Raw genomic sequence first — 25,190 nt, forward strand, 5'->3', positions numbered from 1 at the left:
GTGTAACTGTAATAGCATTTACATAGCGCTTACTACCCCTGACTAGGCGTCGAAGCGCTTTTCGAAATCTTGCCGGCTATTTTTTAAAACTGCCTTTATTGAGTGTATTTTAAATGAAGCGTTTCCTCATGTACACGTAAATGAAGAAATCTCTCGGCTGTAGATTTTACTTTTGGGTCCCTGGAGTGCTGCGAACGATGAACTGTAGTTGCCCTTGTCATCCCACGGACCGGCGAAAGGGTGAACATGAGCCTTTCTTCAGAGCCGGTTGCTTATGAGTCCCTCCCAGCAGACTTTGATTGGCCCAGAGCTGGTGACATCATATGTTTTGGAAGTGGAAAGTCATGTGTTTGCAGAAGCTCTTTGTTTTCTGTTCAGATGGGAACAGAGCAAAAAAGACAGCCTTGAATTTCAAGAGGGGGGGCAGCGCCGCACCTGTACCCCTGTGCGTACCATTAAAGCGCCCAGAAAGGGAGACGCGGGACTGAGACACTGAGTAAGTACATACATGACCTGGACTAGAGCGGGGTAAAGGATGGGGATGGCAGATACTGGTTTGTTTCTGGACCGGGGCTATTAACGTGAGGGGGTAGGGGCAGGAAAGCGTTGGCGTGATTATGGGGATCACGGGAGTGTCGTTGTTAAAAAGTGGACGAATACCGCTGAAGGGTCGTCGTATGGGGTACGTGTAAGGTCTTTGGTGGCAGCTATTTTGAAAGTGAGGTTCCGGTCTGGAAGGAACTGTGGTGAGTGCATGGTACCGGTAGGTTTTAATTGTGGGTGTCACAGAATCAGAGCTCTCAAATTTCGTGAGTAGTGCTTTAGCCCATTTTTTTCGGTGCATTCTGGGATTTGTAGTTTGTTGATCTCATTACCAAACCAGGACTAGAATACAAATAATTGTAATTGTATTTATATCGCTGACTACCCCTGACGAGGCGTCGAAGCGCTTCTCAGCGAGTAGCGCGCTACTCCATCCCCAAAAAAGGACTTGTGGGTCTATTATTTGAGTCTATTATTTGGATTGAAAAAAGGATAGTAGGGGGATAGAAGAGGGAAGGCTTTCCATTTATATAGAACTTGCTACTCCTGATGAGGTTTGGAACCTAAAATAATATGCCTGGACTGGACAAGTTACACACTCGTGGACCTGGGAAACTTCAGAGCGCTTGAGGTTGTGGGACACTGTTTGGATTGGATACCGGATCCAGAAGAATGTACTTTGAGGGAAGATCACGGGGATGGAGGCCCTGGTTGAGTACCTATTCTGTGGTGAGAACTAGTGTGGGTTGTAGTTGTTATACCTAACATAAAAAGGGTACTATTATTTTTCATTTATTTTCAATATAGAAGTATTAACCGGAGGTGTGACGAAACTTGACTGGCGCTCTCACATGGGCTGTGAAGAGAAACTTCACTCTGGGTGAGTACAGTAAACAACTGTCCCCTGGGGTATAGAACATGGTTGCTCTGCCTGGCATCGACTGACACGTACTTCTCCGGGTGGAGGCCTGGCTGGAGATGTTTCTGCTTTGCATTTGTTCTGCCTGAATTGCAAAGCACGCCCTCTGTTTAAAACGATCATGGCCGGTACTGCTTTGATTATGTATTTTGCATGTCTTGTACTGTTGCATACCCCTGAGCGTGCGCGGCCTCTGCTGTACACAGAGCATCGTGAGCACGGACGAGTAAACAACCCCCAACAACGGCCAGATCCGGGTGCCTGCTATATTTAACGTCCCACTGGGAGAATAGTGTTATTAATATCCACTGCGGGCCACAATGTTTGTGTGTGAGAGAGAGAGAGAGAGAAATAGGGAGGGTGAAAGTGGGAGGAGAGAGAAGCATTCCAAAGAACGAAAGAAACGTTAAAGCAAATGAAATGTCCTTCCATACTTTAGATCTTTACCGTCTCGCACTTACCCCCTTAACCCTTTGTGCAAGGTCAGGGTGAGGTCACAAAAGGCTTGGCTTCAGAGAGGCTGGGGTGAGAGAAAATGGACACAGCTACTGCCTTGTTTTGATCTAAATATAAAGCGTTATTATCATTAGGCTAAGAGCACTCTCACATAAACCCTGCTCAATTCTGAACGTTGTTATAGAACTTCATGATTATAATGCCTCTCCTAGTCCACAATGAGTCAATTTGTTGGTGAGGGTTGATAAGGGAAGTGCAATTGTAATTTCTTATTCCACCAATAATAGACGAAAATATATGCAATCTGGTTGTGTGTCATGCAGATTCCGAACTGGAGAAAGTGGTAAAAAGTACACGATTGCCTGGTCCTGGATCCTTCAGTGGGTCAAGATCTGGCGACCTACATGGTCTAAGTCTTCAAGCCTTGCCTTGTTTAGTGTAATGGTGAAGGAAGACCCTGTTTACGGCTAAAGTCAAGTCTCACTTTCTATGGATATGAAGGCCAAAGATGGCCTTCTGCGATTCTAAAATAGTACTAGCTCCCTCGTTGGTGTGAATTCTGCTCCACCTCATGGTATAAAGATCAAAGCTGACCCTCTTTAGTTCATGAATGTTAAGACTGGCTATCTACCAAGTAAAACTGAAAGCGTGCCCTCACTGGTGGATAAAGGCCAAGGCTGGCCTTTTTTGGGTAAAGGTATTGACTGACTGGGTAAAGTTAAAGGTAGTCGCCTTCTCAGTGACCAGGGTCAAGGCTGTTTCTCTCTCATGCGTAAATGCCAATGCTGACATTTGTGGTGTATTTAGATACAAATAAAAGTGGAGACTCATTCTAGACAGCATGTCATTTGGACATAACGATCAAATGTAACTCTATTTATCACGTAAAGGCCGAGGCTGGACATCTAATGTTCAAAATGTACAAGCATGATCCTAATTTTGCAATAAGGTAAAGCTCACCACCCACATAGCTTAATATTCGCGGCTGGATTGTTCTTGGGAATTAAAGTAATTGTCGGTCCTCAAGTATGAATGACGAAACGAGTGCCTTAATGGTTATGAAGGTCAGAGTGTATAAATGTCAAATGACTTTCCATTGTTGAGGTCAAGGTCAAGACTGCCCTTCTTGGATTAGGGGAAGGGTGACCGATCATAAGCATACCTTTCAATTCAAAAGCAAGTCACAAGTATTGTAGCATAAAAGCACCACTCCAGCAGGAACTATCCACTGAAATATGCTATGCTTTAGGTACAGGGGTGGCTACAGCATGCCATGGGGTATGGAGTTTACATGCCTTTGGAGCTCCAATGTGCAGTGCGGAAAGGATATAACAAAGACTGCCTTAAATCGTAGGGCCATTAAAACTGAATCGCTGGATATGCCGTAAACAGATGACCCAGGCTCTACCAGCTTTCTACCCTGGTGAGCTTTCAGTTTACCAGGCAAATTGGTTCACATAAAAACGAACCCAGATTGTAAGTAACTCCCAGCATGCGTTAGGTTGGCAACGGAAGGCCAAGGGTATCAGTGTCCTTGATAAGACTCGTTTTTCGGGTCAGTTGGGATTCATATTTTGAGTTCACAGGTCAGGTATAGCAGAATTCAACAGCGCGGCTGACTGAGGTAACATAACACATTTTCTTAACACACCATATGAAATATTTCTACAATACTCAACCCCGTCCTCAGCCGGCTTCCTTTCTGACCAACGCAGAACTCTTGCCTTGATGATTTGTTTACAATGTTTCTGAGGAGAAGGAGGAGCTATTTTGTAACTAAGAACGGACTGGCCTGCCTCACTGTCAAATCTTGATAACGGGAATGATAGTCAGGCGAGAAGCGCAAGTTAACTTTCCGTCCTAAATAAAACAAACGCACTTTGTCAAGTAAGCACAGTATCGTACAGGGTCCACGTTTTCAGGGGCGGGGGTGTGATCGGACGTCATGTTGTCAATGATTAAAGCACCAATGGCCTAAAATACTACGTCTACTGTGACTTTTTGCCTGACTACAACATGGCCATCACTCGTGACAAAGTCCTGTGCTGCCACGTGACTTTTTCCCGTTTCGTAATCTTTTATTCTACAGCGGAAAAAACAAACTAAACGTTTTATTCGCTGGTGCAGCAAGAAGCGATTCGACTGCGTTAGGACACTCTGATTGGCTAGGTGGCCTCACTTCGATTCCTGACTGGTGGCCTCTGCTTGTCGCTGGGCGTGTCTGGAAGGAAAGGCGGGCGTTAGGCCCCTAGTGTCGGTTGCCACGCTGGACTGTTGTGGTGCGCGCTTCTGCACTGTATGTCAAGGGAATCTTTTGTGTGCGATGTGCTCGAATTTTGGGATGATAGGTAGGCTTTGTGCAGCCTTACACGGCATCAGTTTGAATACCACTTACAAATTCCTGTTAATTTAAACACTGCCTATTGTTCGTTTAGATTAAATCGAGGAAACCGGCTTGTGTGTTTCCAGGTTCAAAACGTGAGCACGTTTAGAAAATGCATTTTTATTAATATTATGAAAGTGCTAACTAAAAGTCGGCAAGCCTCTGAAAAATCGTTCCAGGTTCTTCGAGGTCCTTTTAAAACCTCGAGGCCGAGCCGAGCTTTCTTAAAAGGATATGTGTTCCAATTAGTAGTTGAAGTGGAGGGGAGGGGGGAGTAGGGGAACTGTGGACGGGAATAACCGGAGGATTTGGTGAGTGGGCGGAGTCAGAGGTGTGGCCAATTTTTAACAGTTGCTTGGCATTTCACTGACTAGTTACAGCTTATTATTTATTAAATTTAACCGATGGTTACACATGTTTATTTATGGTTAAATTTGTATTTATTGACAGCCTCCCCGAAATCCCTTGAGACACTTCTGAATTGCGCGGCCGGTCCTACAAAGGGTTGTGGGCCCTGTAAGTTGTGTACCTAGACCCCCCCCCATTTGTTCTCTATATGAAAATAAAAGCAGATTTAAAACAAAAGTAGAATCAGCATTGATTTGCCTCCGAGACATGCAGTTTCTGTCATCAGCACTTCTCCCTTTTTCCACAAGAGCAGTTCAGACAAGAATGTCAAAATACCCTAGTTAGCAAATGTTTTAAACATAATTATGGCTCTGCCATATTTGGCATGTAATACATCATCTGCTGCATAATTTGACTATTATAACTAAAAAATAGTAGCTCAAACGGATTAAAAGTTACTAACTAATGTGCCTTGTGTTGCTGTGAGGTGGAGGGCCCTTTGAAATGTTGACTGGTCACCTCTGACTGCTGAATTTGCATGTGACACTGGTACTAATGAGGCAAAATCTTTGCAGTGATTGTTAGTATGTGTAAAAATGTCAAAATAATAAAGTATCAGAAATTGTACCACATTACGCTGCAGCTTTTTTTTTGCTGCATAATTTAGCCAACATGCAACATAATGTTGTCCTCCATTGCTTCATAATTCAAGTGGCCCCCAAAGGAGGCAGCACATATTAAAATTACTTGTGCATGAAGCAGAGAGACTGTGAGGTTTGCAAACTTAGTTTGGTGTGCTTGCAAATCCTGCATGGCCGATCCCTGGTGAGCTGCACTACTACTGTTGAAACAAGGCCAATGGAGGTACCAAATGGGTTAGGCGTTCTTGCCACAAGGGTCCTGTGACAGAGTGACTGTCGCTCTAAGGTATACTGTGTCGTAGGCCTGCCTGCTAAACTGGATCAATCAATCAATCAATACATTTATAGAGCGAGCTGCTCACCCGTGAGGGTCTCAAGGCGCTGAAGGGGGGGGTCATTTACTGCTCGAATAGCCAGGTCTTGAGGTGCTTCCTGAAGGTGAGATGGTCCTGGGTCAGTCGAAGGTGTGCGGGAAGGGAGTTCAATGTCTTGGCGGCCAGGTAGGAGAACGATCTTCCTCCGTGTTGGACCTAGGGAACCCCAAGTCACATAGGGTAGCTTGGCACTAAGTGGGAAGGCCTAACTCCAAGGAACATGTGCTAAGTTTGCGTCATACCCTTCAGTAACACAACATCCATCCATTCAAAAATAAGGACACTACACAATTTATGGAAAAATACGAGCTGTTTTATAAAAAATACTTTGTTAACTTTTCTCTCTCTTCTGTAGTTTAGCGAGTTAATACACTGTACATCTTGACCTGACCTCCCCAAACATATCCTGTAACATCAGTAGAACTCAGTTCAATAACCTCTTAGCATTTCAACATCTTACAGTGATTTTACACAGGATGCATTGACTTAATATTCAAAATCGGCACCTCCTACAGCAATAGCTTGCCCTTACAAGAGGAGGTTTTCTGGTACCATACTTCTAAGAACCCAAAGGATTACCATCTATACTGAGGATCCCTTGTTAAGCGATCTCTGGCTATTATGCAAGGCACAGTTTGGAAGACATGTCATTGGCAACTTGAATCAGGGCGTCAATACACCAGTTAGGTTGAAGAACTTCCCCCTAGCTCTGCAAGGAAATAGTTATGCATCAGTACTCCACTTGGAGCCAGGAACTTTCTCCCGCCTCTATTCTCTGCACTTCCAGTCAGGGGTCAGAAGAAATGGGGGAAGCCTCTCCTCTCTGGGACCTCTTTAGGAGGAAGACCTCAGACCCCCAACAGTACCCGCTTCACTCCTTACTTGTAACAGGCTAAGGAAGTCTGTTTCTGACACTGCTCCAGCCCCGAGGGTCAGCTCTCCTCAGTGGGCTCCTTCGTTCCCCAGCAGCGCCTTCCTCGAGGGCCCGGCCGTACTTTACACAAGCCAGCCCCGAGGAGTGGTCGCACTAGGACTGCCTCTGAAGCTCGCTCCTCCCGACTCCCGCCTCAGGCCGCCTTCGTCGTTTCCCTCACAGGCGGCGCTACGGCGCAGGCGCGGAAGAGTAGCGGCCCCAAAACGGAGGCTGCTCCATACAACTATTCAAAAGGGGGTGGTGATGGACAGAGTATCTGAATTAAGCAGAACACTCCTACCCAGTCAAAAGATCAGGGCTTGATCCATCACCGTTTTTTAGCTCACTGCACCATCCCAGTTCAGAACCTGGCTACATGCAAATTAGTCTGACCCTGGCCCAGTGCATCATGGGAACAGGGCAGACCAAACTACCACGCCAAATCTTTACTGGAAAGGAAACAAGCTTCCGGGGACCGGTTTCTGGCATTACAGCCGTCTTCAGCCCGGCTTGCTTGAATCCTGATGGTGCAGTGAGCAAGGGACTCACATCTGAGCATACCCTTCCACACTTGTGGTGGCCAAAACGATTCAAAAGGGGGTGGTGATGGACAGAGTATCTGAATTAAACAGAACACTCCTACCCAGTCAAAAGATCAGGGCTTGATCCATCACCGTTTTTTAGCTCACTGCACCATCCCAGTTCAGAACCTGGCTACATGCAAATTAGTCTGACCCTGGCCCAGTGCATCATGGGAACAGGGCAGACCAAACTACCACGCCAATTCTTTACTGGAAAGGAAACAAGCTTCCGGGGACCGGTTTCTGGCATTACAGCCGTCTTCAGCCCGGCTTGCTTGAATCCTGATGGTGCAGTGAGCAAGGGACTCACATCTGAGCATACCCTTCCACACTTGTGGTGGCCAAAACGATTCAAAAGGGGGTGGTGATGGACAGAGTATCTGAATTAAGCAGAACACTCCTACCCAGTCAAAAGATCAGGGCTTGATCCATCACCGTTTTTTAGCTCACTGCACCATCCCAGTTCAGAACCTGGCTACATGCAAATTAGTCTGACCCTGGCCCAGTGCATCATGGGAACAGGGCAGACCAAACTACCACGCCAATTCTTTACTGGAAAGGAAACAAGCTTCCGGGGACCGGTTTCTGGCATTACAGTCGTCTTCAGCCCGGCTTGCTTGAATCCTGATGGTGCAGTGAGCAAGGGACTCACATCTGAGCATACCCTTCCACACTTGTGGTGGCCAAAACAATTCAAAAGGGGGTGGTGATGGACAGAGTATCTGAATTAAGCAGAACACTCCTACCCAGTCAAAAGATCAGGGCTTGATCCATCACCGTTTTTTAGCTCACTGCACCATCCCAGTTCAGAACCTGGCTACATGCAAATTAGTCTGACCCTGGCCCAGTGCATCATGGGAACAGGGCAGACCAAACTACCACGCCAATTCTTTACTGGAAAGGAAACAAGCTTCCGGGGACCGGTTTCTGGCATTACAGCCGTCTTCAGCCCGGCTTGCTTGAATCCTGATGGTGCAGTGAGCAAGGGACTCACATCTGAGCATACCCTTCCACACTTGTGGTGGCCAAAACGATTCAAAAGGGGGTGGTGATGGACAGAGTATCTGAATTAAGCAGAACACTCCTACCCAGTCAAAAGATCAGGGCTTGATCCATCACCGTTTTTTAGCTCACTGCACCATCCCAGTTCAGAACCTGGCTACATGCAAATTAGTCTGACCCTGGCCCAGTGCATCATGGGAACAGGGCAGACCAAACTACCACGCCAATTCTTTACTGGAAAGGAAACAAGCTTCCGGGGACCGGTTTCTGGCATTACAGCCGTCTTCAGCCCGGCTTGCTTGAATCCTGATGGTGCAGTGAGCAAGGGACTCACATCTGAGCATACCCTTCCACACTTGTGGTGGCCAAAACGATTCAAAAGGGGGTGGTGATGGACAGAGTATCTGAATTAAGCAGAACACTCCTACCCAGTCAAAAGATCAGGGCTTGATCCATCACCGTTTTTTAGATCACTGCACCATCCCAGTTCAGAACCTGGCTACATGCAAATTAGTCTGACCCTGGCCCAGTGCATCATGGGAACAGGGCAGACCAAACTACCACGCCAATTCTTTACTGGAAAGGAAACAAGCTTCCGGGGACCGGTTTCTGGCATTACAGCCGTCTTCAGCCCGGCTTGCTTGAATCCTGATGGTGCAGTGAGCAAGGGACTCACATCTGAGCATACCCTTCCACACTTGTGGTGGCCAAAACGATTCAAAAGGGGGTGGTGATGGACAGAGTATCTGAATTAAGCAGAACACTCCTACCCAGTCAAAAGATCAGGGCTTGATCCATCACCGTTTTTGACTGGGTGAGAGTATTCTGCTTAATTCAGAGACTCTGTCCCTCACCACCCCTTGTTGTAAATAATTTTGTCCACCCTAAGCGTGGAAGGGTATACTCAGACATGAGTCCCTTGCTCATTGCACCATCAGGATTCAAGCAAGCCGGGCCGAAGACGGCTGTAATGCCAGAAACCGGTCCCCGGAAGCTTGTTTCCTTCCCAGTGTAAGAATTGGCTTTTGTAGTTTGGTTTGCCCTGTTCCCATCATGCACTGGGACAGGAACAGACTAATTTGCATACAGCCAGGTTCTGAAACTGGGATGGTGCAATGAGCTAAAAAACGGTGTTGGATCTAGCCCTGATCTCTTGACTGGGTGAGAGTATTCTGCTTAATTCAGAGACTCTGTCCCTCACCACCCCTTGTTGTAAATAATTTTGTCCACCCTAAGCGTGGAAGGGTATACTCAGACATGAGTCCCTTGCTCATTGCACCATCAGGATTCAAGCAAGCCGGGCCGAAGACGGCTGTAATGCCAGAAACCGGTCCCCGGAAGCTTGTTTCCTTCCCAGTGTAAGAATTGGCTTTTGTAGTTTGGTTTGCCCTGTTCCCATCATGCACTGGGACAGGAACAGACTAATTTGCATACAGCCAGGTTCTGAAACTGGGATGGTGCAATGAGCTAAAAAACTGTGTTGGATCTAGCCCTGATCTCTTGACTGGGTGAGAGTATTCTGCTTAATTCAGAGACTCTGTCCCTCACCACCCCTTGTTGTAAATAATTTTGTCCACCCTAAGCGTGGAAGGGTATACTCAGACATGAGTCCCTTGCTCATTGCACCATCAGGATTCAAGCAAGCCGGGCCGAAGACGGCTGTAATGCCAGAAACCGGTCCCCGGAAGCTTGTTTCCTTCCCAGTGTAAGAATTGGCTTTTGTAGTTTGGTTTGCCCTGTTCCCATCATGCACTGGGACAGGAACAGACTAATTTGCATACAGCCAGGTTCTGAAACTGGGATGGTGCAATGAGCTAAAAAACGGTGTTGGATCTAGCCCTGATCTCTTGACTGGGTGAGAGTATTCTGCTTAATTCAGAGACTCTGTCCCTCACCACCCCTTGTTGTAAATAATTTTGTCCACCCTAAGCGTGGAAGGGTATACTCAGACATGAGTCCCTTGCTCATTGCTCCATCAGGATTCTAGCAAGCCGGGCCGAAGACGGCTGTAATGCCAGAAACCGGTCCCCGGAAGCTTGTTTCCTTCCCAGTGTAAGAATTGGCTTTTGTAGTTTGGTTTGCCCTGTTCCCATCATGCACTGGGACAGGAACAGACTAATTTGCATACAGCCAGGTTCTGAAACTGGGATGGTGCAATGAGCTAAAAAACGGTGTTGGATCTAGCCCTGATCTCTTGACTGGGTGAGAGTATTCTGCTTAATTCAGAGACTCTGTCCCTCACCACCCCTTGTTGTAAATAATTTTGTCCACCCTAAGCGTGGAAGGGTATATACTCGGACACGAGTCCCTTGCTCATTGCACCATCAGGATTCAAGCAAGCCGGGCCGAAGACGGCTGTAATGCCAGAAACCGGTCCCCGGAAGCTTGTTTCCTTCCCAGTGTAAGAATTGGCTTTTGTAGTTTGGTTTGCCCTGTTCCCATCATGCACTGGGACAGGAACAGACTAATTTGCATACAGCCAGGTTCTGAAACTGGGATGGTGCAATGAGCTAAAAAAGGGATATGGATCTAGCCCTGATCTCTTGACTGGGTGAGAGTATTCTGCTTAATTCAGAGACTCTGTCCCTCACCACCCCTTGTTGTAAATAATTATGCTCCATACAACTGGCGCAGGAAGTGGCTCTCCTTTGGGCCTGCGCGATCCTAGGCCCCACCTGACGGAAAGTAGTCTCCGCTTGGAGAATGCGCAGAAGCGCTCTGCCTCAGGCTCGGTTGACCCCTTGATCCACTCAGCCACGCTATCACGGCAGCGCCAACGATCCCCAGCCTGGCCCGTCAACAATGGCTACAGGACGAGCAGAACACCCACCAGAGCCCCGACTCTCCTCACCTCGGGCTTCACAAGTGGGGGGTGTAATCTCTGGCTGCACTTCTTGACGCGGGTGAGAGGTCACAACTACGCGAAGGCAGCAGATAGCACAACAGTCAAAGAGGAGGGGGGGTAGAGATGAAGTCTCTCGCTTTTGGGCCCCGGTCCTCTCACTTCTGCAAGGGTCAAACTAGCCCTCCATACTGGACAGGGGAAAGAGGAGGGTATTTCTCACTTCCCACCCCCTCAGCAGGGATCTCCTATGTTTCACCTCTAGCTGAGGTAACTTCCTGTCCAGGGTCAGCAGGACGGGACTAACTCGGTCAGGTCAACAGGAATGGGGGGTGGTGATCCCAGTAGGGAGGCAACCCTTGAAAAGTAGTCCACCCTAAGAAGGCCCTACCCCTTCCAGACCCACCGCCTATACTCCAGCTGCCCCTCTCTGACAAGACAAAATGGCCGCCCTACAGGTGTCCTATTTATACCCTTAGCTCCCAAGGTCCAGAACAGGCCAGAAGGTTCTGGAAGCTTCCTATTCTACCCTATGGGCCCAGTCCCTGAGTTGGCAGTTGTGGCAGTTAGTAGCCACCATTTTACGTGACCCATACTTTCTAGTCAGGGACAGGCTCCTAGGCCCCAGAAAAAGGACTATGAGGGCCAAAGAGCATCTAACCCCTAGTCAACACCACAAAACATCCGGTAGACACAAAAAGATAAAATGGGTTTGAGGGGCAGAAAGGGGGCAAAAATAAATAATTAAATAGGAGGGACTACCAAAAGACTGACAGGTCTAACACGCGTCCCCCCCCAGCTGAAAGTGGGGAGAGCTACCCAACCCCTTGGGAGTCCTCATCACTAAGGCGGAAATACCTAGAGAGACCGTCTGCATTGGCGTGGTCCACTCCAGGCCGATGTTCCACCCGGAAGTCCATTCCCTGTAGGGAGATGGACCATCTCAACAACTTGGGGTTTTCCCCCTTCATTTGCATCAGCCAACGAAGGGGTCGGTGGTCGGTCTGAACCAGGAAGTGCGAGCCAAACAGGTATGGCCGCAACTTCTTCAGAGCCCATACCACTGCAAAAGCTTCCCGCTCAATTGCACTCCACTTCTGTTCCCGGGGAAGCAGTCTCCTGGACAGGAAGACTACAGGCTGATCCAGACCCTCTTCATTGAGTTGCGATAACACTGCCCCAATGCCATGTTCGGATGCGTCTGTCTGGACAATGAACTCCTTGGAGAAGTCTGGGGCCCTCAGGACCGGTGCTGTACACATTGCCTGTTTCAATTTCTCAAAGGCTTGCTGACAAGCCCCTGTCCAGACTACCCGTCAAGGTTGTTTCTTGGATGTGAGCTCTGTGAGGGGCGCTACAATAGTGCCATACCTCTTCACAAAGTGACGGTAGTAATCTGTGAGGCCCAGGAAAGCTCGGACCTCAGTCTGGGTCTTGGGGGGTTCCCAGGCCATGATTGCCTCAATCTTTGCCTGAAGGGGCTGCACTGTTCCCCTACCCACCAAGTGGCCTAGGTACACAACCGACCCCTGCCCAATCTGACATTTGCTGGCCTTGATTGTCAAGCCAGCTTGTTTCAGGGCCTGGAGAACTGCTTGCAAGTGATGCAAATGGTCCTCCCAACTGCTGCTGAAGACGGCAATGTCATCCAGGTAAGCAGCGGAGAAAGCCTCCATTCCGCAGAGGACCTGGTTCACCCTCCGCTGAAAAGTGGCAGGGGCGTTCTTAAGCCCAAAGGGCATCACGCAGAACTGGAAGTGTCCCTTAGGCGTGGAGAAAGCTGACCTTTCTTTTGCTCCATCTGTAAGGGAGATCTGCCAGTACCCTGAAGTGAGGTCAAAGGTACTCAGATATTGGGCAGATCCCAGCCGGTCAATCAATTCATCCGCCCTAGGGATTGGATGAGCATCAGTCTTGGTAACTGAGTTCAGTCCCCGGTAATCCACACAGAATCTCAGTTCTGGAGTGGTGCCTGGTGGGGCAGCTTTTGGTACTAACACCACCGGGCTGGCCCAGGGGCTACTGGAAGGTTCAATGACTCCTAGCTCCAGCATCTTGGTAACCTCACCGTGGATGCTGGACTTCACCTTGTCTGACAGCCGGTAGGTCTTTGACTTCACTGGTGGGCTGTCTCCTGTGTCCACATCATGGGTACACAGGTGGGTTCTTCCCGGGACAAGGGAGAACAACGAGGAGTACTGCTCCAATACCTGGCGGCAGTCCTCTCGCTGCTCAGGAGTTAGGGATGGGGAGAGAATCACTCCCTCCACCGACCCATCCTTCTCTTGAGACGAGAAGAGATCAGGGAGAGGCTCGCTTTCTGCTTCCTCGGCACCATCAGTCACCATCATCAAGATGACCTCGGGCCTCTCATGGTGGGGTTTGAGGCGATTGGCATGCAGTACCCGTAAGGGCTGTCGAGGGGTCTTAAGATCCACCAGGTATGTGGCCTTACCCTTCTTCTCTAATACCTCAAAGGGGCCTGTCCAGCGATCCTGGAGTGCACTTAGCTCTCCAGGCTCCATCACCCACACTTTCTGGCCATGCTCCAACTCCACCGGGTGAGCGTTGTGTTCATACCACTCCTTCATTACTGCTTGGCTGGCCTCCAAGTTGTCAGAAGCTTGCTTCCACAACTTTGCCATTTGGCTCCTGAAGGACAGCATGTAGCTCACCACATCCTGGGGAGGCTTCCTGGGGGTGGTAGGGAGTGGTGAACCGGTAGGTCACTCCACACTCCTTCCACATGGCCCGCATATAGGCTGACAGGAAGTTGGTCCCCCTGTCAGACACAACTTCCTTGGGGAAACCCACTCGGGTGAAGATCCCCATCAGGGCCCTAGCCACTACAGGCGCAGTGACAGTCCTCAGAGGAATTGCCTCTGGGTACCGCGTGGCGTGATCCACCAGAACCAGGATAAACCTGTCACCAGCTGTTGTTGGTGGATCCAATGGCCCCACAATGTCGATGCCCACCCTTTCAAAGGGGGTGCTAACGACAGGTAGTGGTTCCAGGGGAGCTTTCAGCTTCACCCCTGTTTTCCCACTGGCTTGACAGGATACACATGTCCGACAGTAGGTGTCAGACGCCACTTTCATCTGAGGCCAGTAAAAGTGGGGGACAAGCCGGGCAAAGGTCTTGTCCTGACCTAAGTGTCCTGCTAAGGGTATTTCATGAGCCAATTCCAGTAGAAAGGCTCGGTAGCGTTGAGGGACTACCAAGGCCCGTGAAGAACCGGGCAAAGGTACCTTGGGTTCACTGTAAAGGAGTCCATCCTCCCAGTAAATGTGGTAGTGCCCTGCAACGTTCCCTGCTGCCTGGTATTCGACCTGTCGCCTCAGTCCCTCAAGGGTAGGGCACTCCTTCTGGCCCTTACAGAACTCCTCCCTGGTAGGCCCTCCCTCCACATGCCACTCAGCAGGGATGGGTAGGTCCTCCAGGGAGACTACTTCCCCCTCCACGGACTCCTGGCTCACCACCGCAGGTGGCCGATCTGTCACATGGGGCGTGGAAGCCGAAGCAGGCTTCTCCTGTCTTCGGGTCTGTCCCTTTTGGCAACGGGCTGGGCCATTGTTCCAGGCTCCAACCCAGGCGAACTCCCTTTCTGGGCAGTCGCAGACCTGGTGCTTACACAGGCCCAGTCAGGTGTACCCAGCATCTCCGAATGAGTCCGGTATTCCACCTCTCTCCAAGCATTATGCTCCATGTCATTCCCCAGCAGACAATCGACTGGCACGGCAGGGCTTACGGCAACTCGAAGTGAACCTGCAACCCCTTCCCACTCAAAGGGAACCTCGGCCACAGGGTAGTGGCCCATTCTGCCGTCAGCCATCGCGGCGGGGTGGAGTACATTGGGAATCACCTGCTCTGGAGACACCAGTTGACTCCTTACCATAGTCATACTGGCTCCTGTATCTCTCAGAGCCTCCCCTCTCTGGCCATTGATGGTGATCCATTGTCCATACTTTGTAGTATTTGGGGGCACCTGGATCTTAGGAACCATCTCCCGATCTCCCAGGGACACTAAGGTGACACCCGCCCACTCACCCCCCTTATCTAAGGGCAACTCCTCCCCGAGCGCTACACTAGTTACTCCCGGGGCTTTTCCTCCGGTGGGAGGGGGTGGTCTCTTTGGGCATTTGACATCTCCCTTATAATGTCCAACACCACCTCACTCAAAGCAGTGGACAACCCTTGGCTGCTGGCTTTGGCCAGGATGAGGGTTTCTGGGCGGGTTAACCTTAGGGGTGAAACCTGTTCCCTTTCCCTGGAAACTGTTTTGGGGACTGTTGGACCTAAATTTGTCAGGTCACCTAGGGTAGCCTGGCCTAGGGTAAGACAGTCACTAAATAGAGGCACATGTGTAAAGGTTGCTCACCACCCAGCAGTAAATAAATGCACAACCACACAAAAATGACGCTACACCATTCTTTTGTGGAAAAATACGAATTGTTTTATAAAAATTCTTTTCTCTTCTTGGTTTCCAATTCCCACTATCATATGTATCAAGTTCACAATATCTCCTTTCTTCTCTATATGTTACAGGTAAATCTTTACATTCTCCAACAGATCATGTGCAATAGTATAGTACTCCAATTAATACTGTTTAAACCTCCTTTTGAATTTAGGCTCTTGTCAGTTAATTAAATCCTTCCCACAGACATTTCATTTCAGGGAAACAGACTGGCATAACCATTCTCCAGTTCAGGTTACTGACTTTTTAGGCAATCCCCTTTCCAGTACTAGCTGAGGATGGTTCCATACACCAGTGGCTGAGAGAAGGTGCAATTTAACTTACATAGGCTTCTGACACCTCCAACCCCCCCTAGCAGAAGGAGAATATAAGTTATCTCAGCTGGCTTATCAAGAAACTACTACCCAGTAGGCCCCCTATTCCCCTTTTGAATGCGGGAACCAGCCAGGGCTGCACTGTTTCTTGGCTAATAGGCCCGGCAGGATGATGTGCTGCCCAGTCCTCCTTTACCGGCAGGCGTTGGGTTTGTCCTGATTCTCCCTCCCCTCACCCTTCCCAGCTTACTTGGCGGTGAAGTACTTAGTTCTTGGTTACCGGCCGCCCCCTTCCACTTCGGGTGAGTTCTCCGTTGAAGTAAGGGCTTCCCTGCTCCCTCTCCTGTCAGGAGAGCAGGCGCCCTCCAGGGTGTGGCCCACGGCGCTCTCGCAGACTGGCAGACGCTCTATAGAGCCGCTCCTCCGGGATCTCCCCTCAGGCTGTCTTCGACGATTTTCCCCGCGGTGGCACTACCGCGCATGTGCGGGAGAGAAGCGGTCCAGGAGCGGAGTCTGCCCTGTACGTCTGACGCTGGCAGTGGCTCTCCACCGGACCTGCTCGATCCTAGGCCCCTCCTGTCAGGGAGAACAGTACTGGCTTGGCATCTGCGCAGTAGCACACAACTTCAGGCTCGGCCAGCCCCTTCCTTCTCAGACCAGTCGCGCTGCCACGACAGCGCTATCGATTCCCCAGGTGTCCCGCCCACGGCGGACTCAGAACGAACAACACAGCCACCAGAGCCCCGACTCTCCTCTCCTCGTCCTCACGAGTGGGGGTGTATTCACTGGCTGCACTTCAAGTCACAGGTGAGAGGCCACAGTTTCACGAGGGCAGTAGTCTGCTTCGCCGCCCTAGAGAAGGGGATTAGAGGTGAAGTCTCTCACTTTTGAGCCCCAATCCTCTATGCTCAGCAAGAACACGCTAACCCTCCATACTGGACAAGAGAAGGCGAAGGGGGGATTCTCACTTCTGTTCCCCACAGCAGGGATCTCCGCAGCTCCACCGTTAACTGGGATTAACCCCTTCACCTGACTTGAGGTAACTCCCTGTCCAGGGTCAGAAGGATGGGACTAACTTGGTTAGGTCAATAGGAATGGGGGTGGTGATCCCAATTAGGAGGCAACCCTTGAAAAGTAGTCCACCCTGTGAGGACCCTACCCCTTCCAGACCTCAGCCTTCACTCTAGCTGTTCCTGTCTGACAAGACAAAATGGCTTTCTGACCTCTGCCCTTATATAGCCTGTCCACACAGGATCCAGTAGGGTCCAGAAGGTTCCAGAAGGCTCTAATGTTAACCTATGGGGCATTCTAGGGAGTGGCAGATGTGACAGTTGAAAGCCACCATTTTGTATATCTGGGTGAATTCTTGTCAGGAAAAGGCACCTAGGCCCGAGGTGAAAAACTATGAGGGCAAAAGAGCATCTATCCCCCAAGACAACACCTATAAAAATCTAGTGGACACAAAAAAATAGAAAGGGAATGAGGGGCAGAAAGGAGACAAAATAAATAATAAATTGGAGGGACTACCCAAAGGCAGACAGGTCTAACAGGGACCTTTTGAGAACTCCCGCTTTTTATCTCCCCCCCTCCTTCTGAGGGGCGCCCTGTCTGGCCCTTTGGGAATCCCCTCCAGTCCCCTTTGAGGACACCCGGGTACTTGCCCAGATGTCCGCCTCCTCTGCAAGCTTCCGGGGGTTAGTCAGCTTGCTGTCTACCAGGTGTTGACGCAGCTCGGGAAAACATTTCTCGAGTAGGTGCTCTTTGAGAAAAAGGTCATATAACCCCTCATAGTCCTTCACCTCGCTGCCCTGTATCCAGCCCTCCAATGCCTTCCTTGCATAGTCCAGGAAATCCACCCAGTTTTTGGTGCTTAATTTGTGACTCCCCCTGAACTTTTGGCGATACTTCTCTGGGGTTAGCCCAAACTTTTTAATTAACGCTACTTTCATTGTGGGGTAGTGGGTCTGCTCTTCCTGTTCCAGGGCCAATAATGTGTCCCGACCAGGAGGAGGCATATACTTATATAAACCACCTCCCCAGTGTTTCTCCTGGATCCCATGGGCTCTTAAGGAGACCTCATAGGCAGCCAGCCACTTGGCTATGTCATCCCCTTGGCTGTAGCTGGCAACTATGTCTTTAGGTAGGTAGGGTCTGGATTCCCTGGTTAATTCTTTGGTTTCGCTGCCACCATTCGGAGAATTGGAGGGTCCTAACTGTAGGGCCTTGAGTTCTAGCTCTCTCAGTTTTAACTCATGAGCCATCCTCTGTTCCTCCCTCTCCTGTCCAACCTGGCTAGTTCCAACTTTAACTGTCTTTTCTCCCTCCTGTCCATTAGTTCAGCTTCGGTCAAGCTTCCTCCGGAGACACTACTACCCTTCCTTGAGTAGGTCATCGGTCCTGGAAGTAGGTTTCCCATCTCAGGATGGAACAATCCCTCTACCCCTATGACTGTGTCCCGGTCCGTCCCCTCTTCCTCCTCCTTCCCTTCTCCATGTGCTGCCACCCAAGCCCTCAAACTGGTCTGGAGTTCCCCCTTCTTCGCACCACGCTTAAAAAACACTCCCATCTTTTGGCAAAAGTCTCTAAGCTGGGCTGCAGAATAAGTCTCCAGTTCTTCCAAAGCAAATTCCATTTTGCTGAAGAGCAATGTAGGGACAAGCACACAAAAGAATAGATTCACAGGGGGCAATTTGAAGCTACCTCCACCCACCACCAGGAGTAAATTTAGAAAAAGCAAAAGTAGTAATTGGGAAGTCCGCCAGGAGAAAACTCCAGGTGTAGGCCTGTGGGGTATGCTTTGTTACTTCAGAGTAGACGCAAACACAGTTCGGGTCCCACCGCTGGCCACCAATTATGTTGGACCTAGGGAACCCCAAGTCACATAGGGTAGCTTGGCACTAAGTGGGAAGGCCTAACTCCAAGGAACATGTGCTAAGTTTGCGTCATACCCTTCAGTTACACAACATCCATCCACTCAAAAATAAGGACACTACACAATTTATGGAAAAATACGAGCTGTTTTATGAAAAGTACTTTGTTAACTTTTCTCTCTCTTCTGTAGTTTAGCAAGTTAATACACTGTACATCTTGACCTGACCTCCCCAAACATATCCTGTAACATCAGTAGAACTCAGTTCAATAACCTCTTAGCATTTCAACATCTTACAGTGATTTTACACAGTATGCATTGACTTAATATTCAAAATCGGCACCTCCTACAACAATGGTTTGCACTTACAAGAGGAGGTTTTCTGGTACCATACTTCTAAGAACCCAAAGGATTACCATCTATACTGAGGATCCCTTGTTAAGCGATCTCTGGCTATTATGCGAGGCACAGTTTGGAAGACATGTCATTGGCAACTTGAATCAGGGCGTCAATACACCAGTTAGGTTGAAGAACTTCCCCCTAGCTCTGCAAGGAAATAGTTATGCATCAGTACTCCACTTGGAGCCAGGAACTTTCTCCCGCCTCTATTCTCTGCACTTCCAGTCAGGGGTCAGAAGAAATGGGGGAAGCCTCTCCTCTCTGGGACCTCCTTAGGAGGAAGACCTCAGACCCCCAACAGTACCCGCTTCACTCCTTACTTGTAACAGGCTAAGGAAGTCTGTTTCTGACACTGCTCCAGCCCCGAGGGTCAGCTCTCCTCAGTGGGCTCCTTCGTTCCCCAGCAGCGCCTTCCTCGAGGGCCCGGCCGTACTTTACACAAGCCAGCCCCGAGGAGTGGTCGCACTAGGACTGCCTCTGAAGCTCGCTCCTCCCGACTCCCGCTTCAGGCCGCCTTCGTTGTTTCGCTCACAGGCGGCGCTACGGCGCAGGCGCGGAAGAGTAGCGGCCCCAAAACGGAGGCTGCTCCATACAACTGGCGCAGGAAGTGGCTCTCCTTTGGGCCTGCGCGATCCTAGGCCCCTCCTGACAGGGAAAGTAGTCTCCGCTTGGAGAATGCGCAGAAGCGCCCTGCCTCAGGCTCGGTTGACCCCTTGATCCACTCAGCCACGCTATCACGGCAGCGCCAACGATCCCCAGCCTGGCCCGTCAACAATGGCTACAGGACGAGCGGAACACCCACCAGAGCCCCGACTCTCCTCACCTCAGGCTTCACAAGTGGGGGGTGTAATCTCTGGCTGCACTTCTTGACGCGGGTGAGAGGTCACAACTACGCGAAGGCAGCAGATAGCACAACAGTCAAAGATGAGGGGGGGGTAGAGATGAAGTCTCTCGCTTTTGGGCCCCGGTCCTCTCACTTCTGCAAGGGTCAAACTAGCCCTCCATACTGGACAGGGGAAAGAGGAGGGTATTTCTCACGTCCCACCCCCTCAGCAGGGATCTCCTATGTTTCACCTCTAGCTGAGGTAACTTCCTGTCCAGGGTCAGCAGGACGGGACTAACTCGGTCAGGTCAACAGGAATGGGGGGGGGGTGATCCCAGTAGGGAGGCAACCCTTGAAAAGTAGTCCACCCTAAGAAGGCCCTATCCCTTCCAGACCCACAGCCTGTACTCCAGCTGCCCCTCTCTGACAAGACAAAATGGCCGCCCTACAGGTGTCCTATTTATACCCTTAGCTCCCAAGGTCCAGAACAGGCCAGAAGGTTCTGGAAGCTTCCTATTCTACCCTATGGGCCCAGTCCCTGAGTTGGGAGTTGTGGCAGTTAGTAGCCACCATTTTACGTGACCCATACTTTCTAGTCAGGGATAGGCTCCTAGGCCCCAGAAAAAGGACTATGAGGGCCAAAGAGCATCTAACCCCTAGTCAACACCACAAAACATTCGGTAGACACAAAAAAGATAAAATGGGTTTGAGGGGCAGAAAGGGGGCAAAAATAAATAATTAAATAGGAGGGACTACCAAAAGGCTGACAGGTCTAACACTCCGGTTGTGGTTTTGTGGGACGATGGCGAGGCCGGCGGGGCAGAGCTGGCGGGTGGGAGTGTAGAACGAGAGGCGGTTGTTGAGGTTTTCAGGGCCCATGTTGGGGAGCGCTTTGTGTGCGTGGGTGAGGAGCCTGAACGTGATCCTCTTGCTGATGGCGAGCCAGTGCAGGTTTCTCAGGTGGGGAGTTATGTGGCTGTGGTAAGGGGTGTTGAGGATGAGTCGTGTAGAGGCGTTCTGTATTCGCTGCAGTCGTTTCTGGAGTTTGGCTGTGGTTCCTGCGTACAGGGCGTTCCCGTAGTCCAGTTGGCTGGTGACGAGGGCCTGGGTGACGGTCTTTCTGGTTTCGGTGGGGATCCACCGGAAGATCTTTCGGAGCATGCGCTGGGTGTTGAAACATGAAGAGGAGATGGCGTTGACTTGTTTGGTCATCGTGAGGGAGGAGTCCAGGATGAATCCCAGGTTGTGTGTGTGGTCTGTGGGTCTAGGTGCGGTGCCCAGCGCTGTGGGCCACCAGGAGTTGTCCCAGGCAGATGGGGATTGTCAGAGGATGAGGACCTCCGTTTTGTCTGAGTTCAGTTTCAGACGGCTGAGCTTCATCCATTCCGCGACGTCCTTCATTCCTTCCTGGAGGTTGGTTTGGCGGTGGCTGGGTCTTTGGTGAGGGAGAGTATCAGCTGGGTGTCGTCGGCGTAGGAGATGATGTTGAGGTTGTGTTCGCGTGCGATGGTGGCGAGGGGGCTCATGTAGATATTGAAAAGGGTTGGGCTGAGCGAGGAGCCTTGGGGTACGCCGCAGATGATCTTGGTGGCTGTGGAACGGAAGGGGGGGGAGGCAAACTCTCTGGGTTCTGTTGGAGAGGAACGAGGTGATCCAGTCCAGGGCTTTTCCATGGATTCCAGTGTTGTGTAGGCGGGTTATTAGGGTGCGGTGGCAGACGGTGTCGAAGGCGGCCGAGAGGTCTGGGAGGATGAGAGTGGTTGTTTCCCTGTTGTCCATCCGGGTTCTGATGTCGTCTGTGGCTGCGATAAGGGCGGTCTCGGTGCTGTGGTTGGCTCGAAATCCGGATTGGGATGGGTGAGTGCGTTGTTTGTTTCGAGGAATGCAGTCAGTTGTTTGTTGACGGTCTTCTCGATGACTTTAGCCGGGAAGGGAAGTAGAGAGATGGGGCGGAAGTTCTTGAGGTCTTTTGGGTCGGCTGTGGGTTTCTTTAGAAGGGCGTTGATCTCTGCGTGCTTCCAGCTTTCTGGGAAGGTGGCTGACGCGAAGGAGTTGTTAATGATGTTCCGGAGGTGGGGTGCGATGATGGCGTTGGCTTTGTTGAAGGTGTGGTGAGGGTATGGTTCCGAGGGAGAGCCAGAGTGGATGGAGTTCATGACGTGGGTGGTGTCTTCAGTGCTGACGGGGTCCAGGCGCCGAGGGTGGTGGGAGTGATTGTCGGTTCGGTGGCTGGAGGCGGGGTCTGGGTGCTGAAGCTGTCGTGTATGTCTGCGATCTTGCGGTAGAAGAATGTGGCGAGGGAGTTGCAGAGGTCTTGCGTCGGTGCAATGTCGTTGTTGCTGGCGCTGGGGTTGGAGAGCTCCTTAATGATGTTGAAGAGTTCTTTGCTGTTGTTGGTGTTGTTGTCTAGCCGCTCTTTGAACAATGTCCTTTTGGTGGTGCGGATCAGCTGGTGGTGTTCGCGGGTGGCGTTCTTGAGGGCTGTCATGTTTTCTGTTGTCCGTTCATGGCGCCCGGCTTTTTCGTGGGTTCGGCAGGATTTCTTTGAGATTTTGAGGGCGTTGGTGAACCATGTGGTTTTCCCGTTGCTGGTCTTGCCTGGGGGTGTTCTTAAGAGAAGCGAGGTCATCGGCACAGTTGGTGATCCACTGTGTGAAGTTCTGGGCTGCGTTGTTGGTGTCTGGGGTGTCGGCTGGTGGGTTCTGGCTCAGCGATGTGGTAAGCTGGTCTGTGGTGACTTTGCTCCAGCATCTGCGGGGGATCTGTTTCGTGTGGTGTTGGAAAGTGGTCTTCTTGAAGGTGAAATGGATGCAGCTGTGGTCGGTCCAGTGTAGTCCGGTGGAGTGGCTGAAGGAGACGTGGTTGCTGGCGGAGAAGATGGAGTTGAGCGTGTGGCCGGCGTAGTAGGTGGGGGTGTTCACCAGTTGCTTGAGTCGGAGGTTGTCGAGCAGGGTGGTGGTGTTGTCGTTCTTGTTCTCCAAGTGAACGTTCAGGTCCCATAGGAGGATGTATTTGGGTGAGGCTAGGGCTTATGGGCTGACGAAGTCGGTGATGGTTTCGCTGAATTGTGTGCGGGGGTCTGTAGATGAGGGTTCCTCTGAGTGTGGTTTTGGGGTTGGTGTGGATCTGGAAGTGTAGGTGTTAGGCGGAGGGGAGTGTCTTCGGCCTTGGTCGTGATGTTGATGGTGTTCCTGTAGATGATGGCGATTCCTCCTCCGGTTCGGTCGGTGTGGTCCTTCCGGGTGATTTTGTAGCCGTCCTGGATGGCTCTGGCGATGTCGGGGGTTGAGGAGGTGTTCATCCATGGTTTCCGTGAGGAAGGCGACGTCTGGTGTTGTTGTGTCGAGGAGGTCCCAGAGTTCGATGGCGTGCTTGTGGACGGAGTGGGTGTTGAGGAGGATGCACTTGAGGTGGCTGTTGTCGGTGTTGGGTCTGGTGGGTGGGTTGCAGGTAAGGAGGCAGGTGAATTTGCAGGCTAGGCAGGTGAAGGTGGGTGTGCTTAGGGGTGGCTCGGTGGCAGGCGGGTGGTCATACGGTGTTGAGTGCGTTGAGGGTGGCAGAGTCGTAGCTCAGGTGGGTTCTCTGGCTCCGGCAAGGGCCAGGGGTTCTGGCACTGGGCGCGGTCCCGGCGCGGACGGGCGCAGACGGGCTTGCCTTTGCGCTCCTGCTGTTGGCCGGGGCAGCTGGGAGGTGGGAGCGGGGTGGCGAATGGGATAGCGGGGGGCAGGGACGCAGTGGCGGGAAAATGGCACGGAGAGGGGGGAGGGAGGAGAAATGGGACACAGAAGGCAAAACTGGGGAAGAGGGGCGCGGAGAGGAAACGGCGGAAATACAAGGGAATGAAACCAGGCAACAAGTGAGGGGGGCACACTCTAAAAACGGGGGAAAGGGGCACAGAAAGCAAAATGAGGGATAGAGGCACAGAGGTTAAAAAGTGCCGCGGAAATACAAAGGGAATGGATACAGGCAACAAGTGAAGGGGACACACTCCAAAACGGGGGAGAAGGGGCACAGATAGCAAAACGAGGGAAGGGGCACAAGGGCACAAGGTCCAACAGCAGAGAAACGAAGGAAAAGGAACAGGGTACCAGTGAGAGACCAGGGAGGACTCACTCAACACGAGGCAGGCAGCGGGAGCAAGGCGACAGCGGGGGCAGCGCCACAGCGTCGCAGGAGGACCGTGTGGCGGCAGGGGGGGCGACCTACCTGCGGGCAGGGGCAAAGGTCGCCTCCCTGGTCAAACTGGAAGCATACTTCAGTATGGATTATAGTGGACAGGCCTTAAATGTTAACCCACACTTGCCACCACTAGGATCTACCTGCTGGTGCTAAGTCACCAGGGCTTCTAAGGTCTAGCAGAGCCTTCTAATGGTCCAGCATGGGAATATGCTCCCTCAAGAGTGGTCTGGTTGACTCGTTATGAAGGCTGAACCTGGTTCCCCAGTTCCAAATTCAGCAGCTCTGGGCATAGTGTCACATCCTCTCCCCCACTGAACACCTTATTGCCCTACTGAGAGAAACTCTGCACTGCCTTCAGCTGCAACCCATTTGTGCCCCACTATAAATACCTGGATGTGACTAAATTCAAATTATGAACTAGACAAGAGTGATATGCTGCCTGAAAAAAAAAGTAATAACATCCTGGAAAAACCAAACACTAATCGGGAATGCAAGATTAAGTAAAGCATGTGAAACGTAAGCAGGAACAACATTGTTACCTTAACGCTTTTATGCTTATTATTCAGAAATCGATGAGTGTTTTTTCCTGAAAAGTTAAGGTCATGACTACAGGGCCCAGAAGGGACCCGTTTCAATGCTCATTGCTTATATCCTTCCAAAACGTTAAAAGTATGGCTTAAAAAGACCACATTCCTTAACACAGTGATGTAGTACACATTTTATTAACGAAAATGAGGAAAATAGCTGATAAGATCACATTAAACATTTCCACTCAAGCATCAACCAGGTATTGCAGTACTTCCAGGAATGGTGCACTTTCCTTCCCAGGTAAAATAAATGTTGTTCAAAGAAAGATGAGAAAACAAAAGCAGTGCTTCACTGGCAAACTCTGTAAAGTTGCACTAATGTGTTTGGGTGTAAATAAAACAAATCTGGCCGCTTTGTGACCACTCTGTCTTGCTTTAGTCATTTAGTTATTTTTTGTATTTGTAAACTTTTTTTCTCTCCGTCTAGAGGCTGCACTTTGGAATAGAAAAAATGTCAGAAAAATAAATTTCTAGCAAAAGTGATTTTCTTTTTTGGATTAATTTCAAAGGGAATTAATGGAGGTAAGAGAGGGTAAGAGCCG

At 50.5% G+C, this 25,190-nt stretch overlaps 1 protein-coding gene across 1 annotated transcript in view; it reads left to right on the forward strand.

The window, feature by feature from the left end:
* Nucleotides 1–357: 357 nt before the first annotated feature.
* KLHL24 (kelch like family member 24) overlaps nt 358–25,190 on the forward strand; it is a 352,308-nt gene continuing 327,475 nt past the window's right edge. The window contains exons 1-2 of the mRNA XM_078665500.1: nt 358–496; nt 1,351–1,423. The gene's annotated coding sequence lies outside the window, so the exon portion shown is untranslated. The remainder of the gene's footprint in view (nt 497–1,350; nt 1,424–25,190) is intronic.

Source organism: Lissotriton helveticus, chromosome 11, assembly GCF_964261635.1.
Source record: "Lissotriton helveticus chromosome 11, aLisHel1.1, whole genome shotgun sequence".
NCBI lineage: Eukaryota > Metazoa > Chordata > Amphibia > Caudata > Salamandridae > Lissotriton > Lissotriton helveticus.